At 36.8% G+C, this 13,303-nt stretch overlaps 1 long non-coding RNA gene across 1 annotated transcript in view; it reads right to left on the bottom strand.

Moving 5' to 3' along the window:
* Positions 1-220: 220 nt before the first annotated feature.
* Positions 221-13,303, bottom strand: part of LOC141530835 (uncharacterized) — an 83,822-nt gene continuing 70,739 nt past the window's right edge. The window contains exon 4 of the long non-coding RNA XR_012479809.1: positions 221-283. This is a non-coding gene — a long non-coding RNA (uncharacterized LOC141530835). The remainder of the gene's footprint in view (positions 284-13,303) is intronic.

Below are 13,303 nucleotides of genomic sequence, written 5' to 3' on the forward strand. Positions count from 1 at the left end.
TGCTGTTGTTGTTATTTATTATAAATTAAAGTTTAACTATTCATCAATTTTAACGCGTATTATATATGAATAAGACATTTGGTAACGGGCATTTTGAATTAACGGATTGTCAATTATTCATTTTTAAATGGACATCGGTAATGAGAATTTTATAGGCGGTGGTAAGATCAACAGTTAACAGTTTAAATAAATTTTTAATTGATGCTTTAGTGTCACTAACCTTTTAGTCGCCTCTGCTCCTCCGTTTTTGCTCACTATTTTGATCTTAGGCGGTCATTAATGCCTGAAACATTCCAAAATAAAATCATTTAAACTTAAAATTTTTTTCTTTCTTTAAAAGTAAAATCGTCTATTTTTGAGATATTTTACTCAATTGCTTTTTTTTTCTTTTTTCACGCCAGTTACATCTTATATTATTATCCTCAGAATAATTGGTTCATGAGGTAGTGATGATCAAATCCAGAAGTGTCATTTTTCATTCAACGACCGACATTTTATCAATAAATTGTCACACAGAAACCGTTAAGAAATCAAGTTCCAGCTGAATTAACTAGCTCACTGACCTTTGCATTAATTTTGTGCTAAAAAAATTTGATCGAGATCAAAGACACACATAAAAGATAAAACATCTATTGTAAATAAATAATAAAAAAATTTATAAAAATGTTAAATGTAAATTCTATTATTTCATTGCAAATGATTCACACAATCTCAAACAATAAAATAAGCTCAACAAAAGATACCCGGTGGTTTATTCTCACTAAGATGCTTCTGAGATTGGACCGAGTGCTGTTGTTGGTGGAGTGTTGCCGTTGTTGTTGTTGTTGGGTCTGCTCCTGCTGTAGCAGAATCAAACTCATCGGCAACACACGGAACTGTCAGGATGCACGGGCTAGAGTGTAAGTCTATAGAATAAGAATGAAAAGAGGGACCGTGTACCCGAGCAACAAGAATAGGACAACGACGTCGACGACGACGACGACGACAACGACCAAGGGCTCTGACTCCTGGCAAAGATAACCGGTAAAGAGTAAAGATGCTCAACTTTTATTTCTCTCTCACTCCCGATATCAGAGTGCGAGTTAACTGGCAGCACAAGAGTCCGACAGACCACCTACCGTCCCTTGATCAAATCTCGGTAACGCTGACGCTCGTTCCTGCGTTTAGTTCATCCTCTCACTCTCGATCTCTTCTCGGATCCGCCAACTACACTGTCAAACAAAACCCCCGCTCAATTTATTTCCATAATTATCAATTGTCAATTATAAATTTAAATATAACTACCGATCAAAACTTACTTCTCGAGCACACGTAATTTTAATTAATCAAATAATTTAGATCTGTACCTTAAACGAGATGAAAAGAGCCCGAGGGTACTAAAAAATCCTCCGTTTGATCTTTTTTACATCTTAAATATCTAAAATATACAGACGAGCTAAAATTTGAACAATTTTAATATTTTATATATCAATCAGCAGTGACACTGACAGCCCTGATTTGATTGCTGTATATCAACTCGGGTGATCACTGTGGGCGATTTCTCTAGCCGGAAGTACCAGTTTCATAATAATAACAAATATATATTCAAATACATATATTATTAAATATTTAATTTATGAGTTTAATTTTTTTTTTCTATCAAATTTTTATAACAAGGTCCCACGCATTTTTTGACAATACGCGATCATCAATTTAATATTCGAATTTGAAAATAAATTTTCATAATACCTATACCTATTATTATTAATATTATTATTTTTATACTTCTGATTCAATATTTTGACTTCTATTATTATGATTATTATTATAAATATCAAAATAAGATTCTCGTTTTTATAATATCATTTTTTGTGTGTTATTTTTACTGGGATGCCGATCTCATCAATTTAATTATATATTTCATCAGTAACTGGGCTTGCCTCATTTAAATTAAGCCATCGAAAAAATTTTAACATTTTCAAGGAATAATAATAATGATAAAAATAGTGTCTTTTAGCTCTTAATTATTACTCAGAAGCATAAATATTATTTTAGCAGGCGTTTATCTGCAAATAAAGTTATCGGGGAGAATTTGGTGAATATTTTTTCGATAATTATGGATTACCGATTTAATCGTGGAGACTAGAATTGATACGAGATTAAATCCATATAGATATATAAATAAAGATGTATACAAGTATGAGTATAAGTATATATTTATTTATGTATTTAAATGATAAAAGATTGACGCGTTAGTATCTGTTGAGTATAATTTGTAACTATTTAATGAGAAGTCAATTCGCTGATGGATAAAGATGAAAATAAAAATAAATATTATACATATATGTATGTATATTAAAAAAAAAAAAAAAATAATAATCATAAAAGAGACATCGTAATCTATCCGATTACCTGCGGCGTGAGTTGTACAGGTTTTTATCCTCAATGATAAACAAATGCCGAAAACGTAGGATTTACATCTGTATATAAATGTCTTATGTCGATTGGGTCATTTATAAAAGAGGAAGAAAGTGTCGCGTGAACAGGTATTTTCGGGCTGTCATTTAATTAATCGCTTCAACGGTTCTTTTATTTATATCTTTTATTACGCTTTTTATTGTTAATAATTTATATCATTTTTACGACTATTTTTCAGATATTATCGTAACACCGACAGGAAGGATGAGCTTGCCATCTATTTGGTAGCAAAGATACAAACTTTTTATCAATGAGGAAACTATTTAGCACTATCACTATCATTCTCTAGTTTTATTTTTTAAAATTCAGTTATTAATTGTTTCTCAAAAAATCATTTGAGTTCACCATTGACATTTCCTTTTCCGTCATTTATAATAAATTACAACAACAAATAATAATTAATTATTTTATTTGTCCGTTAATTTTCCTTTCATGTATACAATATATAATACTGCGTACGGGATTTTATTGATCATGCACACAGTACAGCCAGACATTATTAACGAATAATATTCCGAAAGTTGAAGATAGACTGACAAAGACGTCAAGGATTAATCTTTCTACCCGCGTCAAACCCAACTTGTTTTATTTCCAATCAGCGCCTATATATATTTTATTTTGTCTCCACTCACCTCACTCCTTACCTCTTACTCTATTATTATTATATATTGGACTCGAGACTCCCTTGAGAGTTTACTAAGGACGGGTTGAGTAATCTTAAGGTTCCAAACAAAAGACGACAACAAGATCAACACCAATAAAAACTACAAAAAAAAGCTTAAGGGGGATAAGAAAAAGTTTTATTGTCCAGTGGCTTTTCATCTTCCGCAATTTATTCCGGGCACAGCCAACAAACGACGAATGACCTCCTTTTTCATCCTCATCTTTATTTTCATCGTCTCGATATTTTTTCGTTATTCGGTTTTATATCATCCTCATCGCGCTTTAACGCGAGCTAACAGCCTTCAGTTTGTCTCTTTCATTATTTTATTTTATTGTACATTTATTACATACATATGTATATTCTTCATTGAGTAATATATGAAGTGAAAAAAAAAAATCGCCAACGACAGCAAGATGCCGAGCATTAGTTTTATCCGCTTTAAAATACGCACATACATAAATACAAATGCATATGCTTACGATAATACTTTGAAGCAGCGAAAAAATAGCCGGGACAATAAATCAAAGGGCTCTTGTGCGGTTATATGCTTACATTATGCCGCGTCATAACGATATTGCTTTATCAACATCGCGAAACATTTGAATCTTTTACAATTCTCGAGCCAAGATTTTCTCAATGGCAGTTTTACTGGGGTCTTTGCGAGCTTTTTGTATACGCAGAAGCCTTAATTAATCCTTACCATCTAATTATCGATAAATCACGTTGACAATGCTAAATTTATTCCAATAAATATAACCAAGGAATTTTATTTTTAAAAATGTCACTATTCAAAGATTATTTATGGAAAATTTTTTTTGCACCGTGGACAAGAATTATTTTTTATCTACAATGAAAAGCTCTGTGCACTGATGAAAAAATTAACTTTATTAAAAAGGAAAATCCTTAAATCAAGAAAATTATTTTAAAGAATTTGTTTCCTCAATCAACTTAATTTTTTTGTCAATGTAGATAAGATAGTAATTAAAAATTTAAAGGTAACGTTTTTTGATAATTTCTTTTCTAACTTTTTTCAAATTTTAAGACTTACACCGTTTGTATTAACAGTTAGCCTATATTTAACTGACAACATAGTATACCTGATGAACACCTCAAATCGTTGGATTTCTTTTTCATAAAAATGTGTAGAACCAAAGATTTAATTGATCGAAAAATACAAATAGACAAATGTAGTCGACAATAAGAGATATAAAGAGAGAGAAGAGGAAGAAAAGATAAATTCGTGACGACAATAGCAAGGTCCGGGAGTCCAATTAAATCTGTTGTACGCGTCTCGAGGTAGGTATATGACCTTTTTATTTTTCGCGACTCTGGGACTCTTTTATTTTATATTTTATTCGCCTTTATCTCTCTCAGTCGTTTTATCTCACGTGTTTTCGTGGTGGGCGGGCTTATTGTTCTACATCACCCGTGAATAAGAGACTCGAAACACTTCTTTAAGATAGACACCGATCTCTTCTTCTTCTTCTTCTTTTCCTTAGTTTTATTTTTTATCTTTTAACTTATCCGCAATAATGTTTTTTATTTTAATTTTGTTTTTTTCAATTTGTTATTAATAAACTCGGGCGATCTACTTGTATACAGGATCAGCTAAATATATAAAAAACGTTTGCTGTTAATCGAACAAATGACACGCTCATGGTGGGTATCTAACAGCGAACAGTTAAGGTCCCGCCGTGACTAATTTTCGGAACTAAGAAGTTCACTCAGTAATTGACGGGTTCTTTCTTGCTGTTATTCGCTAGCAAAAAAATAATACCATCATAATAAATATAATTAATAAAAAAATTAAAAAAAAAAAACATAACAACAACCCATTGCTTTTATTAAATTTTCACCTTTACACGTCAATAACCAATAACAATTCGTTAATTCGTTTTTTTCACTCCCGACCATCAGAATCGGGCGAGCAAAACTGCCAATTTTCGCATACGCCAAGCTGCTAATTCTTTTTCACACTTGGTCTTATTAAAAAATAATAAACCAAAATGAATTACTAAAAGCCGAGTACTTTTTTTGGGCATCAAGGCTTATTGATTAATGTCTCGTGTATCCTCGAGCCAAGGCACCGCTGATTCTATTGAACGTCAGATCGATGAGGCCTCAAGACATGAGAACAAAACCCGTGACTCGTCATCAAAAGACTCAACAATTTAAAATAAAAACCCCGTATACTAAAAGTTAATATCCAATTTAACGCCGTGAATTTGCCGCTAATTTTGCTCGTGATTCCACGTAACAGTGATAGAAGAATTTAATTAATAAGATTTTTAAATATTTAACAAACCCTTCTATCAGTACAGTATAATCGGCGCCATTTAATGGCCTCATCTAAATTATATTGAATAAATTCAAATTAATTTTTATAGCATTAATCAAATCGCTAATTCTAATTAAATACCTAAAGTTTCAATAATTCAATCTAATCTTAAGGATCTCGAATTTGTGTATTCTGGATAAAATTAAGTTAAACATCGATGATCTCTGAAGGGTATCGAAGCCCGAATATCTCTCTAATCATTTTGGGCGATCGTAAAGTTAAAGTTAAAAAACAAGAAAATATGTGATCCATTCACAAAGTCTGGTGTATTCTTCGGTTATTCGACACAGAATTGTTGTGTATAAGATTACTATCGATGATGAACCGCATCCTTAACCATGGAATCGAGTGGTTGTCTTGGAAACAGCCGGAAACATGGCCGGAAATTTCTCGTCGATGGTCACGGTTCACCATACATAAGGTTATGGTGTATCGTGTACATACATTGTTTGGATCAATCTGTAGATATAAATACCTATACTATATGTGTGTATAAAATGTTAAAGTAAAGGTAAACCTGTGTTGGTAAAATGGTAGTTGGGTTTTATACCAAGCTAACCGACTCAAGATGTAAGATCAGCTTGTATATACTAGCGTAATGACGGTTCTGCCCGACGGGATGCGGCGCGTACTGAGCATGTTGGACATGCGGTGAACCACAGAGAGCAGTACGCGCCCCCAGCACACCCTACTGTAGACGTGCAGTCCCCAAGGACGTGAATCATCGTGGATATCATGATGTATTATAATAAAACCCTACGGAGCCTGCTCAATGAAGATTTATTGTCATTTTTTAGCTCGCCAGTTTGTAATCAATATAGAGATTACTTTGTAATTATTTTCCTCATTAATTTAAATAGTCCCGAGCTGACGTTCATTGTACATTACTCATGCTGTGATAAAATCTTTCAATAAAAGTTTATTTATTTTTTTTTCTCCAGCTTATTGAGTTTTCAAACTATTTTTACATGGAAGACATTTGATGAGATTTTAAGTGCACAAACTCATTAAAAATAAATACAAATAAAAATACAAACAAGGTCATGATAAAGTCAGTACCATTGTCAAGTACACTGTTATCCCAGTAGAGTCCAGCAATAATATTCAATTATTCAAATATTATCTAGCCCCGATAAATCTAAAATTCGCTTGTTAGATGTCAGTACAAATACACCGGCACTAAATCAAGATGGATCGATGATTAAACCCGATAGGAGTGACGTGTATAATTCATGTAAAGTCTGTCCGAGTAGCCTCATCATCAATCTATAAGTATAGAATCCTCTCTATTCCCGTTTGCGTTGTTTAAACTCCCAACATTTGTTCCTACAAGAACTACTCACTCGGAATCTACTACTCCCAGCATCACCATCGGAATTACCGGTATCCTTATACATCTGTAGATACATATATATGAACTCACCTCGTGTAGGATATATAATATAATATCCGTCAGGTTACTTACACATACAAGCTACTTATCGTCAGTACTGAGGAGTTCGAACAAAGCGAGCCGCGCTAGCCAACAGGAGATAACGATAATTAATAATACTGGCTTTAGTTATCGAAAGCTCCAAGGCTACTTCAAACTCTCTCTCTCTCTCTCTCTCTCTCTCTCTCTCTCTCTCTCTCTCTCTCTCTCTCTCTCTCTCTCTCTCTCTCTCTCTCTCTCTCTCTCTCTCTCTCTCTCTCTCTCTCTCTCTCTCTCTCTCTCTCTCTCTCTCTCTCTCTCTCTCTCTCTCTCTCTCTCTCTCTCTCTCTCTCTCTCTCTCTCTCTCTCTCTCTCTCTCTCTCTCTCTCTCTCTCTCTCTCTCTCTCTCTCTCTCTCTCTCTCTCTCTCTCTCTCTCTCTCTCTCTCTCTCTCTCTCTCTCTCTCTCTCTCTCTCTCTCTCTCTCTCTCTCTCTCTCTCTCTCTCTCTCTCTCTCTCTCTCTCTCTCTCTCTCTCTCTCTCTCTCTCTCTCTCTCTCTCTCTCTCTCTCTCTCTCTCTCTCTCTCTCTCTCTCTCTCTCTCTCTCTCTCTCTCTCTCTCTCTCTCTCTCTCTCTCTCTCTCTCTCTCTCTCTCTCTCTCTCTCTCTCTCTCTCTCTCTCTCTCTCTCTCTCTCTCTCTCTCTCTCTCTCTCTCTCTCTCTCTCTCTCTCTCTCTCTCTCTCTCTCTCTCTCTCTCTCTCTCTCTCTCTCTCTCTCTCTCTCTCTCTCTCTCTCTCTCTCTCTCTCTCTCTCTCTCTCTCTCTCTCTCTCTCTCTCTCTCTCTCTCTCTCTCTCTCTCTCTCTCTCTCTCTCTCTCTCTCTCTCTCTCTCTCTCTCTCTCTCTCTCTCTCTCTCTCTCTCTCTCTCTCTCTCTCTCTCTCTCTCTCTCTCTCTCTCTCTCTCTCTCTCTCTCTCTCTCTCTCTCTCTCTCTCTCTCTCTCTCTCTCTCTCTCTCTCTCTCTCTCTCTCTCTCTCTCTCTCTCTCTCTCTCTCTCTCTCTCTCTCTCTCTCTCTCTCTCTCTCTCTCTCTCTCTCTCTCTCTCTCTCTCTCTCTCTCTCTCTCTCTCTCTCTCTCTCTCTCTCTCTCTCTCTCTCTCTCTCTCTCTCTCTCTCTCTCTCTCTCTCTCTCTCTCTCTCTCTCTCTCTCTCTCTCTCTCTCTCTCTCTCTCTCTCTCTCTCTCTCTCTCTCTCTCTCTCTCTCTCTCTCTCTCTCTCTCTCTCTCTCTCTCTCTCTCTCTCTCTCTCTCTCTCTCTCTCTCTCTCTCTCTCTCTCTCTCTCTCTCTCTCTCTCTCTCTCTCTCTCTCTCTCTCTCTCTCTCTCTCTCTCTCTCTCTCTCTCTCTCTCTCTCTCTCTCTCTCTCTCTCTCTCTCTCTCTCTCTCTCTCTCTCTCTCTCTCTCTCTCTCTCTCTCTCTCTCTCTCTCTCTCTCTCTCTCTCTCTCTCTCTCTCTCTCTCTCTCTCTCTCTCTCTCTCTCTCTCTCTCTCTCTCTCTCTCTCTCTCTCTCTCTCTCTCTCTCTCTCTCTCTCTCTCTCTCTCTCTCTCTCTCTCTCTCTCTCTCTCTCTCTCTCTCTCTCTCTCTCTCTCTCTCTCTCTCTCTCTCTCTCTCTCTCTCTCTCTCTCTCTCTCTCTCTCTCTCTCTCTCTCTCTCTCTCTCTCTCTCTCTCTCTCTCTCTCTCTCTCTCTCTCTCTCTCTCTCTCTCTCTCTCTCTCTCTCTCTCTCTCTCTCTCTCTCTCTCTCTCTCTCTCTCTCTCTCTCTCTCTCTCTCTCTCTCTCTCTCTCTCTCTCTCTCTCTCTCTCTCTCTCTCTCTCTCTCTCTCTCTCTCTCTCTCTCTCTCTCTCTCTCTCTCTCTCTCTCTCTCTCTCTCTCTCTCTCTCTCTCTCTCTCTCTCTCTCTCTCTCTCTCTCTCTCTCTCTCTCTCTCTCTCTCTCTCTCTCTCTCTCTCTCTCTCTCTCTCTCTCTCTCTCTCTCTCTCTCTCTCTCTCTCTCTCTCTCTCTCTCTCTCTCTCTCTCTCTCTCTCTCTCTCTCTCTCTCTCTCTCTCTCTCTCTCTCTCTCTCTCTCTCTCTCTCTCTCTCTCTCTCTCTCTCTCTCTCTCTCTCTCTCTCTCTCTCTCTCTCTCTCTCTCTCTCTCTCTCTCTCTCTCTCTCTCTCTCTCTCTCTCTCTCTCTCTCTCTCTCTCTCTCTCTCTCTCTCTCTCTCTCTCTCTCTCTCTCTCTCTCTCTCTCTCTCTCTCTCTCTCTCTCTCTCTCTCTCTCTCTCTCTCTCTCTCTCTCTCTCTCTCTCTCTCTCTCTCTCTCTCTCTCTCTCTCTCTCTCTCTCTCTCTCTCTCTCTCTCTCTCTCTCTCTCTCTCTCTCTCTCTCTCTCTCTCTCTCTCTCTCTCTCTCTCTCTCTCTCTCTCTCTCTCTCTCTCTCTCTCTCTCTCTCTCTCTCTCTCTCTCTCTCTCTCTCTCTCTCTCTCTCTCTCTCTCTCTCTCTCTCTCTCTCTCTCTCTCTCTCTCTCTCTCTCTCTCTCTCTCTCTCTCTCTCTCTCTCTCTCTCTCTCTCTCTCTCTCTCTCTCTCTCTCTCTCTCTCTCTCTCTCTCTCTCTCTCTCTCTCTCTCTCTCTCTCTCTCTCTCTCTCTCTCTCTCTCTCTCTCTCTCTCTCTCTCTCTCTCTCTCTCTCTCTCTCTCTCTCTCTCTCTCTCTCTCTCTCTCTCTCTCTCTCTCTCTCTCTCTCTCTCTCTCTCTCTCTCTCTCTCTCTCTCTCTCTCTCTCTCTCTCTCTCTCTCTCTCTCTCTCTCTCTCTCTCTCTCTCTCTCTCTCTCTCTCTCTCTCTCTCTCTCTCTCTCTCTCTCTCTCTCTCTCTCTCTCTCTCTCTCTCTCTCTCTCTCTCTCTCTCTCTCTCTCTCTCTCTCTCTCTCTCTCTCTCTCTCTCTCTCTCTCTCTCTCTCTCTCTCTCTCTCTCTCTCTCTCTCTCTCTCTCTCTCTCTCTCTCTCTCTCTCTCTCTCTCTCTCTCTCTCTCTCTCTCTCTCTCTCTCTCTCTCTCTCAATAATCCACTGTTTTCTGTGATATAACTAGCGGTATTAGTACTGGTAGTAGTAGTAGTAGTAGTAGTAGTACTCTTATATCTACAATTTATACACACATAAGTTCTTGTATTATCTTATAGGCCAATGATTATTGGCTTCTATTATAGAATTACCGGATCCCGCTTATGTTAGATAATCGATGATATGATGGCATATGTATGTTTATTTACAAGGCCCCCGTGAGAGACTGGCCAGAACAGTGGATGTGTTTCAGTTGATGGTTTGCAATGGAACTAAGCACGAGGAATAGAGCATCAGTTAGAGATCAACGAGCAAAAGCGATAGGGGAGCGAAATTATTGGAAGGTAATGTCGGGATCCGGCGCACGGATTATGATGGATTCGGTATTGCCGCTGAGGAAATCACAGGAAATTAATGATCTGAGGATGTATACAGAGTAATAGACGTCAAGGTTGGTCGATGTAAATGTATATACCGCGTGATAATCCAGCGGCATTATATATTATCTATGAACATCTGTATACTTGATTTAAAATGTTTAGTTTTGATTTTTTATAGTTATTCTGTTTAGTTTGTTAGTTGCTCGTTCTCGTTCTTGTTCTTGTTCCTGTTCTTGTTCTCGCGGTACGGGTTACGGGTATTTATATATACCTATAAGTGTAATGGGGAGTAGAAACGTAGAGCGAGAAAACAAATCATCTGAGATGGTGTTCCGTTACGATAGTAGTAGGTACGAATAGTTTTCCGGGTTCACGCGTCGTTACTTCGGCAGGTCGAATTGATGGGCACTATCTCTTTCGTCTTGGCGCTTTGCTCCCTATGGAGTTCTGGTGTAGTAGTGTAGTGTGTGGTGTGCTATTCCGATGTCACGGTCGCTGCCGAGCTGCATTGCGGAAGCGAAAATATATACATTTTTATTTTTTTTCACGGCTCCTCTATCTCACACTCTGGCGGGAGGTCTCAAGCCATGGTCAGCTAAAGTCAGACAATATAATGCAACTACTATGGGAATATCTATTTATGTTTATATTTATTCGCTATAAATTATTTTTGTATTATTACTTTGTGTTTGGTTAAATTGTTTTTCTTTAAGTTTTATTAATTCTATTTATTTATTTTTAGATGGATATATGTGCAAAGACTTTTTAACTATAAATCTGATTCCAACGGCTTTAGCCGTTTATGGATGCTAAAAATCTGGCGAGAATTGACTTATATAGTCAATTCTCAAAAAATTAGTCAAAGTCAAAAATTAACTTGATTCAAGGGAAAAAACTTTGAACCAAAAACATGAATCATCTTAAATCAGAGAAATTCTTAAACTAAAAAATTATTTTGATTCAATTTTTTTATCAATATAAAATATTTTTATAATTAAATATAGAAAATACATATTATAGAAAAAATTTAAATTTTATTGTAATAAAATATGATAATTACTGATCTCGTGGAATTCTTCAAACTAACTACATAGTCAGTAAAATATTTTGATAATATAATAGTACAGAATCTAACAAGCGTTAATTATAGACTAGACTAGTTATGCAGTATGTAATTTCCTGAGCTTTTTATGTTTACAAATAAAATTTATTAACTGAGAAATAAATTTTTAGGTTTTTAAAAATAAAGAACTAGATTTTCTCATACGCATGAATATTATATCAAGAGTACGCGCTCATCCAACCACGAAGTAACACCGGCGCAACAACCGCTACTATCACTTCCTACTTAACAATCCTTTTATTTGTTATTAATCACTTTGAATATTCGACAAGTATATATATCTTAAACTATCAATTACAAGGCATTATAATCACGATTATCGAGCTGCCGATAAAATCACAGTCACAGCTCATTAAATCCAATTACTTATGCTTGGGATTAAAATTCATCTAAATCTCGTTACGGGTTTACACCTCCTCCTTCTTCCAATTCTCATTTCCATTTTTAATTAATAATTAATTAATCAACTCACAGTCATTTTTTCCCTTACAGCAAATTTTTTCTTCTCATCATCATCATCATTATCATTATTATCATTACTTCAGAATTTAAAAAAAAGTACTCTTAAGATAAAAGACTCTCATGTCACGACACTTATCCACGCGAGTTTTTGTCCCGTCATACCGAGTAGGCCTCTAATAACATTTCATGCTCATACTCATCGTTACCACCGAGATGCTGAAACGTGAACACGATGACGAAAATCCTACAGCTAAGTACAAAGCAAAAAGACAAAAGTTTTAGCTGGCAAAAGCACCACCAAACTAGACAGGGACAGGATATACAATAAAACTTAAAAAAAAAAAACACCTAGGGTAAATTTCGATCTCAGGTTACATTTTAATTAATTTTTACGGGCAGGATGTACATCTTTAGCACGTGCTATGAGTGATTTCTATGGTTCTCCAACTGGTCCTCAGCTGGTCTGTTAAAATCGACACCTAAAACCGAGTACAAAGCTTGTCGACAAGGACCTGAACCTCTCAACAAGCCTCGGATCTCAACACTATTGTCAAGAGTCCCGATGACAATACCGCCGATTGCGACAGATGCGGTCTTTTAAAACCACTTTGCACCCTCTTTAAATGTTTAGTGTATGCCTCTGGTGAGAATGAGAATGTACCGGTGCAGTGTGGTGTATTCACGCACTTACACATAAGTATTCATGCATGCATATTATACAAACATAAATGTATAGCATAGCAGTACTAGTAGTATGGCTCTTACGTGCGTGCAGCCCCTCATCAGCACTTATTCATTCACAAATTCTAAAACCCACGCATCTACTCTCTATCATCTCATTGAAAACACCGTTGCTGACATAAAAGTGCAAACACTGAAGCTTATCGTGACCCTTCACAGCACTGGTTTTTTATTATTATTTTTTTTTTGCTTTTTGTTAGTTGCTTTTTTTCATCCATCTCGAGTGGGCCGCTGGAGGATCTTTAAAATACATATGGGACGCATATGGAATAAATTTACACAACTACTGGATTTATTTATTATTCTTCGGGATTATAATAATATTTCAAGCTTTCAACTATTGATTAATGGATTAATATATTATACAAATTTCCACACGTGATTTATTAGAGATTTTGTCGGAACAAAAAAAATTTTTATATTAAAGAGACTTTATCATAACATTTTAGATAATGTAAACATTCGTAGAATTGATTATACCTACTAGTAGTTCACAAGAAAAATTTTGTTTTTTACTTGGGCGGTTTTTTAGTAGAATCCTCAATAGAAATTATGGTAATTTTTTTTTTTTACGGTCAAAACATCAACTCAACACTCATTTCCCGATGATAAATCTGGGCTTCTATTAATAACCC

Source organism: Cotesia typhae, unplaced genomic scaffold (genome assembly GCF_013202065.1).
Source record: "Cotesia typhae breed Kobodo isofemale line unplaced genomic scaffold, CoteBio_Ctyphae contig_5, whole genome shotgun sequence".
Lineage (NCBI taxonomy): Eukaryota > Metazoa > Arthropoda > Insecta > Hymenoptera > Braconidae > Cotesia > Cotesia typhae.